The sequence below is a fragment of the Papio anubis genome, chromosome 19 (genome assembly GCF_008728515.1).
Source record: "Papio anubis isolate 15944 chromosome 19, Panubis1.0, whole genome shotgun sequence".
Lineage (NCBI taxonomy): Eukaryota > Metazoa > Chordata > Mammalia > Primates > Cercopithecidae > Papio > Papio anubis.
The window spans coordinates 35,867,695-35,882,227 of record NC_044994.1 but is presented as its reverse complement, the minus strand read 5'-3'; the positions used below and the strand labels follow the sequence as shown (position 1 = coordinate 35,882,227).

Sequence of the window (14,533 nt, the reverse complement as noted above, 5' to 3'; positions counted from 1 at the left end):
AATAAGGTTGACCAAGATTTCCCAGACATTTGAGTATAGATGAGTGCATAGCAGTATGCAGAGGGTCTATGAAGATACCCTAGATATTTTGGAGTATAAGCAATTACTTTGTGTTAGCATCAATGGATTATATTAAGCTAAAAGGATGATTTAGCCACAAAATTGAACTAGTGAAAAAAATTAGGGGAACTATTCCATTTACAATTGCGTCAAAAATAAATAAACCAATAAGCTACTGGGAGTAAATGTGACCAAGGAAGTGAAAGAGCTTTATACCAGAAACAATAAACATTGAGGAAATAAATTAAAGATTACACAAATATATTAATAAATGGAAAGACATCCTGTTTTCATGGATTCAATTAATATTTAAATGTCCATACTGCCCAAAGGGATCCAGAGATTCAGTGCAATCCTTCTTAAAATTCTAATGTCATTCTTCATAGATATAGGGAAAAAAATCCTAAAATTTTGCTTGCTTGGGCACCACATCTACTAAAATTGGAACAATATAGAAAAGATTAGCATGGCTCCTGTGCAAGGATGATATGCAAATTCAGAAAGCATTGCACACTTTTTATAGTAATACTATTCACAATAGCAAAGACATGGAATCTACCCAGGTTTCTATCAACAGTGGATTGGATTTTTTAAAATGTAGTAAATACACTCCATGGAATACTATGCAGCTAAAAAAAAGAACACCATCATATCCTTTGCAGTAACATGAATACAGCTGCAGGCCATTATCTTAAGTGAATTAACACAGAAACAGCAAACCAAAAACTGCATGTTTTTACTTATGAGTGGGAGCTAGACATTGGGTACACACAGACAAAAAGGTGGGAGCAATAAACACTGAGGATTCTAACAGTGGAGAGAGAGAGAAGGGGGAAAGATTGGAAAACTACCTATCAGATAACTACCTATCAGATACTATGTTCACTGCTTGGATGTTAGGATCATTAGAAGTCCAAACCTCAGCATCAGGCAATATACCCATGGATGAACTCTGCACACGTACCCCTCCATGGAAGAACTCTGCACATGTACCCCTTGAATGTGGAATAAAATGAAAATTTTAATCCTAAAATTTTCATGGAACCACAAAAGATCCCAAATAACCAATGAAATCTTGTGCATAGGTGGAGGCATCCCACTACTAGGTTTCAAAATATATTACAAAACTATAGTAATCAAGGCGGCATGGTAATGGCATAAAAACAGATATACTGACCAATGGAATAGGATAGAGAGCCCAGAAATAAATCCACATATCTATGTTCTAGACCTAAAACTATGAAACTGCTAGAAGATAACATAGGGGAAAAGCTCTATGACATTGATCTGGAAAGTGATTTCTTGGATAGCACTCCTAAAGCCCAAGCAATAGAAGCAAAAGTATATTAATGGCATTACATCAGACTAAAAAGTTTCTACACAGCAAAGGAAACAATATAGTGATGAGACAGCCCATGGATTGTGAGAAACTATTTGTCAATCATACTTTGATTAGGGGCTAATCTCCAAAATATATGAGAAACTCAGACTACTCAATAACAAGGAAACAAATAACCCTACTAAAAAATAGGCAAAGGACTTGAATAGACATTTCTCAAAAGAAGATATACAAAAGGCCAATAGATACATAAAAAGGTCAAACATCTCTAATCATCAAAGAAATGCAAATTAAAACCATAGTGAAATATCACCTCACCTCACACCTGTTAAATAGGTTATTATTTAAAGAATAAAAGATAACAAGTGCTGGCAAGGATGTGGAGAAAAAGGAATCCTGTTGTTGGTATTGTAAATTAGCACAACCATTTTGGAAACCAATATGAAGTTCCTCAAAAAACTAAAAATAAGATTATCATATTCAGCAATTCCACTTCTGGGTACATACCAAAGGGAATTTAAATCAGTAAGTTGAAGATATGTCTGTATACCAAATGACGATATGCCTTATTCCTAATAGCCAAGATAAAAAAACAATCATCAAATGTATCAGCAAACAAATGGGTTTTTAAAATTTGATGTATATATACACTATGGGATACTATTCAACATTAAAAAAATAAAAAATTTCATCTTGTCATTTGTGACAACATGGATGAACCTGCAGGACATTATGTTAAGTGAAATAAGTCAGGCACAGAAACACATACTGTATTATCTCACTTATACGTGGAATCTTAAAAAGTCAAGCTCATAGAAGTAGAGAGTAGAATGGCAGTTACCAGAGGTTGAGGGGCAGGGAGGATGGACAGGGAAAGGCAAGAAGTTAAGAGAGATGGAGAAGACTATGGGAGAATGGAGGTGAAGACTGGAGTTATGAGACTGCAGGGCAACCACCAGAAGGTGGAAGAGGCAAAGGAAGGCTTCTTCCCTAGAGCTTTCATAGGGATTAGAGCTTTCATAGGGAGCATGAACCTGTGTATATCTTGATATTGATGTCTAACTTCTAGAACTGTGAGAGTATACATTTCTGTTGTTTTAAGTTACCCCAGTTTTTGGCAATTTGTTACAGCAGCTCTACGAAACTAATATACAGGTCAATTGGTAATACATCTTGCTGTGTCTAGATTAATGCCTCAGTTCACGTGGAAAGGTCATGTGGTTAGCCATGAAAATTACGCTGAAGGCAAAGATGAAGATATAAAAGTTGGTGCTGAGATTTATGAGGATACTTTGTCCATTTTACTTTTGAGATTGCATTCTCCACCTGTAGATATTCTGAATTTTCTAGGCCAGACATAATACAGTTCACTTCTAATTAGGTAAAAATCACCTCGTAAAATATAGCACTGCCTTTTCTGTATTTTGTCAATATCACTCCCAGAACTTTGTTTTATATGTATTATCTTGCCCAACTTATGTAGATTTACAAAATAGTGAAAATTATCAACATCTCTGAGAATGGGAAGTCTATGGGTTTTTTCCTTAGCATCTTTTAGGATTAGTATAATGCCTGATTCATTATACTCATCTCAATATCCAATTAAAGTTTAGTGAATGAATCAGTTTTACATTTTTGTATCTTCCCTGTATCTCTTTGATATGGTTCTGTTCATTTGAAATTAAAGTATGAAACTATGACCTAAATAGAGTATAAGATGCTTGATCAATATTAAATAAAACTTAGGAACTACAAATTCAATTCACCTAAACCTACTCGTCTCAATGAAGAGCACAGGAAATTGTGTCCATTTAATTTCACTTTCCTCTGTAAGCCCATTCTTGATCTCTGGAATTTTGTTTCAATATTTGTATTTTAAATCAGAAATTGATTTTTCCACAGACATTTCTGATTTCTTTTTCTTAATCATTAATGAGGCAGTTTTACCAGACCAAGGTAAGTAAACCTACTAACAGGGTTATGCCATAGAGCTAAGATCTGTGGAGAAGTTCCAGCTGTTTATTTTTCCATCTCCCAGACAACTCCAGAAATGGGCATCCAAATGCCTTTTGAGTTATACTTTCCATTTCTACATCGAAAATGGAACTAGAATTTAGGGGGGAAAAAAAGGCCTCTGTATTTGAGCTGGCGACCGACTGCTGTGTAATTATCATTGCTCTTCTTTATTAACTGCTCGCCTTCGCCTTATGTGGTGCTTTGTTGATAGATGTAACCTCAATCTTGTTGCTATGGTGACAGTAACAGTCGCTGAGAAGATTTTGTTTATGGTAAACAAATCCAGGCATATGCTTGAAGCCTGGTGGAATAGTTTTCCAGCTTCCCTTACACGGCTGTCCCTGAATGAAATCAAAGAGCTCCAACTGAAAAACCCACAGCCTGGATTTGAAATATAAAAAAATAGGAAACAGTCCTGAGATTATCATTTATGTGTGTGGGAATGGCCCAGTAGGTATGTCTATGTTCACGAGTCAAGGCTCCCTGTTGAAGGGGGCTCTCTGTGCAACACACGCAGAGGAATTGACCTGAGAGTGAGAGAAAGCCTCGCACCCCGAGGGCTGTTGGCATCAATAGTGAAGTTGGGATGGTACATTAACATAATGACAAAAAATGCTTCTCTCTGTCCCTTACCAAATCCTCTCTGCTAGGCATGCTGAATTTTTATATATTGGAGAAAAAATTCCTTCCAGAACACTCTCATAAACACTGAAGTAAGACACATTCATCTCCCTTTCTGAAATTTTTTATGAACACGAACCACCATTTGAAGGAGAACAGTTGTCATGTAGATGGATGGAATTGAGGGTCAGATTTACTTCTCCATGGTGAATGTATTTGTGGTTGGTCTGGTTTAAGTGGCCCAACACATTCCCTGGCTGTCTTTCCCTGTCTCTCTCACCTACCTCCTCAAATGTTTTCTCTCCAATCTGACAACGGCTGTCTAAAATTAAAACCACCAAGTCTTTTCCCCTCACTTTTCTGTACTGTAAGGCTTTGATGGCTCACTTAAGAATGAAAACTTAAACATTTCAAAGAATGAAAATTTGAAAAGCATTATAATGAAATTGAAATGGTGTGTACAAACCATCTGCTATTTATGGCCAATAGTGTGCACAAATAAGAGACCATTACTTGGTACCAAAACATACAGGAAGAAAGTGGACTGCCTAGCTGCAATGGGAAATCTTTCAGTAGAGAACAGAAGGGCCATCAGCCTGAAATTCCAAGAACTACTTCTTTGGATTTCATAACAGTTCTTGAAAACTAGTAGAATCTTGCTTGTTCGTCCTTTTCACCACCAAAGGGCTTTACTTACCCTTGTTGTCAGGTCTCAGGGTCCCCAGGTGTGTGGCTCTACAGAACAGTTGAGCCTTAACACAGAAATGCAGGAAGCCAATTTTTAATCCCTCAGAGAGAATTAAAGTTCCTGCTAAATATTTTCTTGTTTTAACCTTTTACTTGGGTAGTTGTCTCATAAGCGCACACTGAGAATACAATGTTGCAGGGTTTTGCGTAGCTTATTAACTCGTGTTCTCCAGTGAGGGGGTCCGGGGATGCTAGGGCAAAGAGTTTAGGCCAACATTAAAGTGATTTCTCTGCTAAGTACATGAATTAGCATTTCATTGGTTGGAGGCAGGTATTTATTTTGATTTACCTTCGTAAGGTGGCAAAAACAAAAAGTATCTTCTTGATAAAGAACCTGGAAATTAAACAGTAGTAATAATAATGATAATAATAATAGTTAATAAAACAAAGTGTAGTTTTTCAATTTAAAACAGAATTTTTTCTTTCATAAGGTCAAAGAAAGATGCCTTAACCGGGATTCCCGGCATGCTGCCAACTCTCAAACTTGGTTTGTACCCACTGATCTCCTACTTCCGTTTCTGGAAACTTCATCTATCATTTACCATCCTGTCTGTCAATCCCTAGGGTCCTCCTTTTCTTTTGTAATTGTTCAAACATCATCTATTCATACGTACATGCAAACACACACACACACACACTCCAGCTTTTTTCTGATTTCTTTTCTAACTCCTTAGGGAGGTTAGTCTTCTTTTCACTAACATATCATTCAGCAGCTCATTATTACGACACTGCATTATGAATTATTGTTTGTGAATAATATCATGTTGGTCAGTGGCTGAGTGAGCCTCTTGGCAGCTGCCATCTCATCTTCTTCTTTACAACTCCCAGTTAAAATACAGGTACTGTTGGTCACACATGGGCTGGAGAAACTGGGATGTACAGATATCACACAGATCCAGGAGTCACAATTTGAATTCATGTCAGTCTCACTACAGAGGTCGTGTTCTTAATCATGACACTGAAAGATGTTTTAGCAAGAACACTTTGTTCTTGAGCAAAACTTTGGGCCATGGAACTTGTTTCCCTGCTTTTCCTGATTAAGCCAGTCTGAGAATCTTAGAAGAAAACTTCAAAGATTAATTTACCTTTTCCCTTTAGAAGATGGAACTAAAAGCTGGCCACAAACAGTCAGTCCCTGAACTGTCCCTTTTTATCCCCACCATATGTCTCTAGATCTGCTTAGAGAATTTCAGTTATGCCCTCCCCCAATTAAATACACCTCCAAACGTGTCTTCCCATCCTAATAGCATTATAATCCTATTTATTTGAAAAACTTAATTTAAGGGTGGTGGTTGATCTTCATTTGAGCTGTAAGCACTTGACTGTTACTTTATGTTCTATCCTGAAAAACACCATGTAATGGCAGGGCAGGAGGAAAGAATTCAGGACTAGCATGCCAAAACTATTCCATCATTAAATTTAACAATATTTCACGTTCAGTCTCTTCTATAAAGATTTGGCTATAGCAGATTATAAGCTCTTTCTCACTTCATAGTTCTAAAGATTTTTACATTTTAAGAAAGTGCAGTGGCTCACGCCTATAATCCCAGCACTTTGGGAGGCCAAGGTGGGTAGATCACAAGGTTAGGAGTTCGAGACCAGCCTGGCCAATATGGTGAAACCCCGTCTCTACTAAAAATACAAAAAAATTAGCCAGACATGGCAGTGGGCACCTGTAGTCCCAGCTACTCAGGAGGCTGAGGCAGAAGAATCACTTGAACCTGGGAGGCGGAGGTTGCAGTGAGCTGAGCTCATGCCACAGCACTCCAGCCTAGGTGACAGAGCGAGACTCTGTCTCACAAAAAAAAAAAAAAAAAAAAAAAAAAGAAGAAGAAGAAGAAGAAAGAAAGAAGTATGAGGGTATTGAGGGATGAAGAGATGGAGCACAGGGGATTTTCAGGCACTGAAACTCTTTTGTATGACACTATATGGGTTGATACCTGGCATTATACATCTGTCAAAGCCCAAAGAACTATATAACACAAGAGGGACCCCAATGTAAACTAAAAACTTTAACTTATATAATTTCTCAGTGTTTGTTCATCAAATATACAGTTGCAAGGTATTAACTATGGAAAAAATTATGATGGAAGGTGTTGGGGCATGTGGAATTGTACTTTCTGCTCAATTTTTCTGTAAAACTGTTCTGAAAAATACAGTCTATTAATTAGTGTTAAAAGAGAGAAGAAAAAAATATATATGCCCAAATACTGGCAAAGAGAAATGAAAACTGAAGAGTGTCAGTGATTGAAGGTAAGGCAATTGGACTCTTCCAAGTCCTTAGTGATACTTCTACCAATTTCTGAAAATGTTTGAATGGTTATGTCCATCCATATACACCAGCCATATGGGCTATGAAGTGGATTGAATTCAAAGAGTCTTGCGAAGTAACAGACAGTTGGACATCCCTCCTCCTCTCCCAAAAAAAACCCAATTTGCCTATGCTTCGGTTTCTATAAAATGCACAGATGTGCTAGCATTTAGCTGCCTCCCTGGGGTGCAGTAAAAGTGTTGTTCTGAAGTGTTTCAAGACTAGTGCATCCCAGGGCCTGGCACTGTGGTGGGACTCAAGGGAAGAGATAAAACAGAAATTGAAAAGCAGTATTACTTGGGAAATTGTAGTTTAACACATGTGACAGGCAGTCTCTCCTTGTTTTCTAAGATGTCTTCCTTATTGCTTTAAGACAAAGTCTTCATGATATCAGAGTCATATTATTCCCTTCCTTTTTCCACATCTTGATTCCCTCTTCCATCTTTGAGTAAGAGGAAGAAAATTAGGTGAAGATCATGTGTGTAGTTTTCAACCAAAATTTTGCGTGCACTTTAACTGTCAGCTCCAGAGCTAGCATCGCCTCCACTTTCCCGTGTATAAAGCCTAGACATCCTTCAGAGCTGGGCTCAAATCCCCTTCCTAAGCCTGCATTCTATTAGTGATCCTTACCCCTTCTTTCAGCTCCTCACTGAGCACTTCATCCCTGCAGTTTAGAATTTGACTACATGATGCTGAATTATAAATTGTACATTCAATTTATAACTTGCCTAAAATGAAAGAAATCTACGTGTGTGTGTGTGTGTGTGTGTGTGTATGTATATATGTGTGTGTGTGTGTGTGTGTGTATATATATATCTACCACTCTATATGTCTATCTTCCTAAAGATAGGACCTTTACCTTTTACATCTGTTGAATTTCCACTCCTACCTACCCTCAACTCCTGCCACTGTGTGTGCATTGAAGACAAAGCAATATGTGGACGATTTTAAAGAAAATATAAACCTATATGTCTTTCAGTCTTACCTATCTTTCTTCTTAATCAGGCCCTGAAACTTAAAATTTTCACTGTTACCCTCCCTAGGCCTAATGGGTTGACTTTGACATTCTATTTGATATTTATGGGAGGAACTTTCTTTCAGTCATCGATTAGGACAGATGTTATTGTTTTACGCTGAGATTTTAGTAGAGCTAGGCATCCCATTTAAATGAGGAACTTGAGTAGAGTTCTTATTTCAGTAGTGAAGAAGAACAGATAGCAAAGCTGTGGGACATAGGCTCAGTAACATTAGATCAGTTTGGAGAATCACCTGCATTTGTTTGGCCTGAGGGGCAGCATGTTGGGGAAAAGAAAAAAAGCATACTGGCACTGTGATGTGGACATTTGGGCTGATTCGAATCTTGCTATTGTATGAATAGTGCTGCAATATGTAAACATCGTGTGCATGTGTCTTTATAGCAGCATAATTTACATAATCAACACAGGTATATCTGAAGTAATGGGATGGCTACAGGTCATATGGTGCATCTAGTTCTAGATCCTGAGGAGTCGCCATACTGTTTTCCATAATGTAAGTTGAACTAGTTTACAGGAGAATCCCACCAACAGTGTAATACAAAAGTGTTCCTATTTCTCCCACATCCAGCACTTGTTGTTTCCTGACTTTTTAATGATAGCCATTCTAACTGGTGTGAGATGGTACATCTCATTGTGGTTTTGATTTGCATTTCTCTCTGATGGCCAGTGATGATGAGCAGCATTTTTTCATGTGTCTGTTGGCTGTACCATGGAGATACTATGCAGCCATAAAAAGGATGGTTACAGTATTGTGCTTCTGGCAGGGACATGGATGCAGCGGAAACCATCATTCTGTAACAAGCTATCCTGCAAAGAACAGAAAACCAAACACACCTTGTGGTACTCTCTCCTCATAGGTGGGAACTGAACAATGAGATCACTTGGACTCAGGAAGGGGAACATCACACACGCTTGAGGGGCCCTATCATGCAGGAGGGAGGACATTGGGAGTTATACCACAGTGTAAATGGCGGAGGTTGATGGAGTGCAGCAGCACACAACATGGCACTGGCTCCTTGCATAGCAAACCTCCTGGTTGTACACATGTACCCTGCAACTTAAAAATATAATAATAAATAAATTAAAAAAAAAAAAAGAAAAAGAAAAAAGCACTGGAAGTACAACTACTTTCCCCAACACATCAAACTTTATGGTACGTTTCTTAACCTCCATGAAACTGAACATCTGCAAAAGGGGTTTGTTTCTGTATAACATGAACTTGTGAAGGCCATATAAAATAATACCCAAGAAAGTGGTTGCAAACTGTAATATAAAGGTATAAATTTGTTGGTGATAAACCAGAGGGCAACATGACATTATTTTCTGCCTTGGGAAGGTTAGAAGTGGGGCGGGGTGGGGAAGGTGAATTCTAGAAAAATAAGAGGTCACCAGTTACAAAATTTCCCTACTTTATTTCTTTAGGATTAACGCTGTTTGAAGCCAAATAATTTAAAATAGCTCAAACTAACATTTGTGATTGTTCAGTTCAGTTCACTTTGTTTTCTAGATAATGAAATTTTGTCACAGAGTAAGCGCAAGTCCATGTCTCACCGCATGAAGAGTAACACGCTCATCTGTGTGACTCTTGGCGTATAAAACCACCACCTGCAGAACTTGGACAAGTTGTTTGATGTCTCTGAGAATCTAGTTGAAGCATGTAAAATTCTTCAAATTATTAGACCTGACTTTGGGTAACTTTTTTTCTTTATTGATTTCCTTGGCCATAGTTTTTATTCTCACCATGGGAATCTTGAAGACTATCTGGAAAAGATCTGTCAATGTACTTATTTTCTCCCCAGTATTGATTCAACTTCTTTGCCTAATCTCAATTAACTATATAACTATTATATATATTAACTATATAACAGCAACAACATGTGTAGGTCACATGTATTTATGCTGAACTTTGCTTTTATAAAGTTTTTGTTTTCTTTAAAAATATTTGCATTTTTAAAGTTTTTGTACTACAGAGGCATTTTCTGCAAAGGAGAAGGATAAATTTTCTCTTATGAGGAAGACTTTTGTTTGTTTGTTTTTGTTTTGAGATGGAGTCTCATCCTGTTGCCCAGGTTGGAGTATGGTGGTGCGATCTCGGCTCACTGCAACCTCCTCTTCCCAGGTTCAAGTGATTCTCCTGCCTCAGCCTCCCAAGTAGCTGGGACTATAGGCGTGTGCCACCACATCCAGCTAATTTTTTATTTTTAGTAGAGACAGGATTTCACCATGTTGAGCAGCCTGGTCTCCAACGAGGAAGACTTTTCTATGAACTCTTCTCAATCACTTTCATTTTCAAGAACTTATTCTCTCTTGTGAAATTCTATAATAAACAACAGACTCATCCAAACGCTTTTTCATTTTTATTTTTGTCACAAAACAGATCATTAGTCAATTACCTAGTGTTTACTGAGGGCTTACCATGTGTTAGATAAAAGATGTAAGAGGAGGCATAAGACCCTGCCCTATTCAGGGAGGCAAGCTGTATGCTGCACAGAAACAAAAGGAACCTATGATGTCAGTCAAACAAAACTCCAGCAATGACACAGGAAGTCCAGCAGACAGGTAATTGCACCAAATTTGGGAGCCCAGGGGAAGATGTGTGAAGCTGATTACATTAAGAATGTTCTGAGGAATATCAAGGTTTAAATCAGCAGAGTGGAGAACAGGAGATTATTATGGATGTGAAACCTGAAGGTCCAGAGGACACAGTTAGGCACAACAGATAACAAGGTCAGTGAGAAGACTGCCACAGCTGTAACAGAGGATTGGTCTGGGGTGATGAAGAAAGATGAGGCAGAAAAGCATTTTAGGATTAACTATGGAGCTCCTCTCCTGCCAAGATGAAAAGTCAAGGCTTGTGTTGTGAGCACTGAATGTGTGAACAGAGGTTGCAGTTTCAGAGTTTGAGCACAGAGCTAGAGATATCTGAATTTGACTCTTGGCATAAAAAGCTACCACCTGCAGGACTTGGGCAAGTTGCTTTATTTCGTCAAGCCTTCACTTCTTCCAATATAAAATTGAATTAATAAAATAATATAGGTCTCCTATGAGATAAGGTCTTTTAATGGAGTAGGTGCTAAAAATATATTTTGCTATTCTTTTTTAGTATTAGTTATGGTTTTTGTTTGTTTTTGGATAGCAATTATGTTGATATGTAATTGTTTTTCTTCCAAGCTTCTCAGTAATTATCCAGGTCAGAATATGCCTTAGAATAATACATCTTTTTGAACCTAGTGTCATCATCCTACTAGTGTTTGGAGCCTACGAATTTTCCCTGATTATGGGATCATGGGCTTTGAATTACAATTTATCTCTAGTCAGTGATTTTTAACATTTTGGGAGTTATAACCTTTTGGAATGGTTTGACATTGTGGCATTTTTAAAAATTAAAAAGAAAACATAATATAAAACTTTACAATAAAAAATAGAAAGAAACATACAAATAATTTTGTTTTTATACTTAAGGAGTATAGCTGACTCAATGGGTAGACGTAATCAGCAACTTTAAAAGAGTTTTCTCCTTCAACAAAAATAGTCCCCTCATTGACCTCCTATGGTGCCTGAAATTCTAGCATATGCTCTCCTCCTTAAGGAGCCATGGACCCAGCAGGAGCATATTGATACAATGATGGTTTTTACAGCATTATATTCCCTGGGAGGGGCAACACATTAACCAGTGAACACAACAAAAGGATGTGTATCATTTCATCTCTTACTGATCACATAGTCTATTACTCTTCTCCAATAGTATGGAGATTCTTCAAAAGTAGCCAATGACAAAATAGGAATAATAGCAAATACTTATTGTACTTGCTGCATGCCAGGTATATACAATTCTCACAACAGTTTTTCGAGGTAGGTGCTATCACTGCCCTCATTTTACAGTTGAGGAAACTGAAGTACAGTGAGCTGCCTAACTTTCATATAATAAGTTATAGGTCTTGGATTTAAACTCAGGACCTCTGCCTCCAAGTCTGGTCCTTAACCATTATACAAACTGTCTTGGCCTTTGAAATGGTTACCTACTTCCTTCTCCAAGACTAATGATGGTAGCTTTTTGTGAGACATTAAAGAAATTAAAGTAGATCTGATGTATCTATAGTGAATGTCTTTGGTTGTATACATGTGTGTCCTCTCTGGGGATAGGAGTTGCCTGGAAAGGGCAGCTACACTTCTGAAAGGCTATGCAAGGCCAGCAAAGTCACAGCCTAAATCAAGAGAAATAAAATAGTCTGGCTTCTTGTGCCTGAATGGCATAAAGGCATTAAAACTGAATGGCTAAGGGCATTTTCTTGACATTTTCACACTATAAAACCAAGTTCTCTATAACTCTCTATAGCCAAAATATTAGCCAGTAATGAAAATTATGTATTCATATTGTACCACATATTCTGGGAACCTAATTTTATCATCAGACACCTGCACAGAGATGCTAATACAGAAAATCAAAGCTAAACATCTCACATTACCCATACTTACCCAGCAGAAAAACTGATCCTGAAAAAGTGGAGCACAAAATAGGGGAGTTTTGATAGGGGAAAGGCTGAAAATGAGAATTAAGGGAACATGAGAGTCCAGAATATTTAAGGAGCAGAGCATATAATCAGAAAGGGCTCTAAAAGACGAGTAGAGAGGTGTAAAATATGGAGGACTTGGCCAGTTCTTGGCATATGTTATCTAAAAGTTTAGCAACCCAAAGATTGTATGCCAATAATTGTGGAAGACTACATTTTCAAACGATGAGCAAAGCAATACACACTCTTCTATAGTGTAATGTTGCTGCTCCACCATCAAGTCTATTTCTTTACCCCTTTGAATCTGGGTGATCCAGGGCCAGCGACTATGTTGTGCAATATAGTGTGGCAGAAGTGACACTGTGAATCTAATGTCCATGATGAGAAGCCCAAGGTTCATGTAGTAGCCATGTATAGGTGTTCCTGTAGACAGCCTCAGATCCCAGCTGACAGCCAGCATCAACTTCTAGCCTTGTTAGAGAGCTATCTTGGATATCTAGACCAATCCATCCTTCTGATGATACCAGCTCTAGCTATTGTCTGAATGCAACCACATGAGAAGCTTTGAGCAAAAACTGTCTAGGTAAGTTCAGTCAGCGCTCAGAACTGTGAAGGTATTATTGGTTGGTGCAAAATTCATTGCAGTTTCAAATGCACCATTACAAGTAATGGCAGAAACAACAATTACTTTTGCACCAACTATATAATAAATTGTTATTTTAAGCTATTAAGTTTTAGGGTGGCTTGGTACACGGAAATGGTTAACCAGAATCCTAATGTAATGAAAGAGGATAAAGCTTAATGCCATCTAAACAGTTCCCAACAGCTAAAAACTAAGCAGAAGAAATATTAGGATATTAATACACCAGTATATAGCATTTATGAAGACACACTAGACATGCTTTCCCCTTGATGAGACCTTGAGTTTTCACTCCAGCAAGGACCACCATGTCTAATTCTTTAGAATAATAAAGGTTTACCTGCTTCATGAGATCTTTGGTTTTGTTCTTTTGAATCAATGCACTACAGAATCAGGCTGGAGATCTTCCAAGTCTATGCTTAACTGCAGCTTCTATGAGCACTTCCTTCTCTAATTCCACCTGAGTAGTCATGAAGTCCCATTAGGAGATACAGAATAACAGATAGGGAGAGCATTTTAAAAAACTTTTTATTTCCATAGATTTTTGGGAAACCGGTGATATTTGGTTACACAGGTAGGTTCTTTAATGGTGATTTGTGAGATTATGGTGTGCCCATCATCTGAGCAGTATACACTGAACTCAGTTTGTAGTCTTTTGCCCCTCACCCCCATCCCACCCTGTCCACTGAGTGCCCAAAGTCCATTGTATCATTCGTATGCCTTTGCATCCTCAACACTTAGCTCCCACTTTTGAGTGAGAACATATGATGTTTGGTTTCCCATTCCCTAGGTACTTCACTTAGAATGATAGTCTCCAATTCCATCCAAGTTGCTGTGAATGCCATTAGTTTGTTCCTTTTTATGGTTGAGTAGTATTCCATTGTGTGTTCGTATATATATACACACACATACACACACACACACACACACATATATTCTGGTTGTCTATATGTATAAGGGTGTGTGTGTGTGTGTGTGTATATATATGTATCTAGTTGTCGATATAAATATATAGACACACACAATGGAATACTACTCATATACACACACCAAAATTTGTTTATCTACTCGTTGACTGATGGGCATTTGGGCTGGTTCTGCAATTGCAAATTGTGTTGCTATAAACATGCGTGTACAATTATCTTTTTTGTATAATGACTTCTTTTCCTCTGGGTAGATACCCATTAGTTAGATTGCTGGATCAAATGGTAGTTCTACTTTTAATTTTTTAAGGAATCTCCAGACTGTTTT

The 14,533-nt window shown here is 37.8% G+C and overlaps 1 long non-coding RNA gene and 1 other non-coding gene across 2 annotated transcripts in view; both read left to right on the top strand.

Annotated features, from left to right (window-relative positions):
* Nucleotides 1-14,533, top strand: part of LOC108583086 — a 72,339-nt gene that overhangs the window by 16,867 nt on the left and 40,939 nt on the right. The window lies entirely within an intron of this gene.
* Nucleotides 476-578, top strand: LOC116271591. Its single transcript, XR_004180204.1, has one exon. It is a non-coding gene; the product is annotated as a U6 spliceosomal RNA (small nuclear RNA).